This window comes from Poecilia formosa, unplaced genomic scaffold, assembly GCF_000485575.1.
Source record: "Poecilia formosa unplaced genomic scaffold, Poecilia_formosa-5.1.2 Scaffold224, whole genome shotgun sequence".
In the NCBI taxonomy this organism is placed as follows: domain Eukaryota; kingdom Metazoa; phylum Chordata; class Actinopteri; order Cyprinodontiformes; family Poeciliidae; genus Poecilia; species Poecilia formosa.
The window spans coordinates 23,730-24,561 of record NW_006800163.1 but is presented as its reverse complement, the minus strand read 5'-3'; positions in this window follow the sequence as shown (position 1 = coordinate 24,561).

Here is an 832-nt window from a genome sequence, read left to right as displayed (position 1 = left end):
CATGTTCACCACAGTACTAAGACCAAGACTGCCCTTGTCAAAGTGTTCAATGACAACCACATAAAAACCACAGTCTGACTTGACTAAAGAACAGGGACTTTGTGTCGGTCTTATTGGGGCAGACAGAAGTCACATGCGGGGTACCATAAGGTTTAATCCTGGGGCCCTTTTATTTAATATCTATTTAATCTGCTAGCTCAAATCATAACAAATAAGATTAGTTACAATAACTACATATATAATACACAGATCTACAATATGTCACTAAGTGACTCAGAAACCATCCAAGCACTGAACACACATTTTATTTATAAGCACTTATAAAACATTTATAGCAAGAGAATTTTCCCATATTATAAAAGAAACAATCTGCAAAGGAACAAGTACTATTTTATCAATTTTAAGGACTTATTGACTTAAAACAAGCTCCTATATCTGGCTGAAAAGTTACTTACCAGTTAGTTTTGTTTTATTTAACGTGTACTAAGATATTTTCACTAGAAACTAGACCAAAAGTACTTGGTAAGATTGTGTTTTTGCCCCACTGTTTTAATCATGTAAAGCTTTTTGTTGAAATGTGCTAAAAAATAGACTTTATTTCATCACCTGATATCTTTAAAATGCTAGCCTGCAATGTACTGATAGTATTAAAATCTCCACAACAAACAATCAGTGCCTACATTTGATCTAAATAGGGTTTTCTACGTAGATTATAAAAGTTTCATTACAATATTGTCAAGTAACTAAATTTCTACAACTTTCAAACTTGTTATTTTCCTTTCATAATAACCTATGTTGTATTCCATCCATCCATCCATCCATCCATCCATCC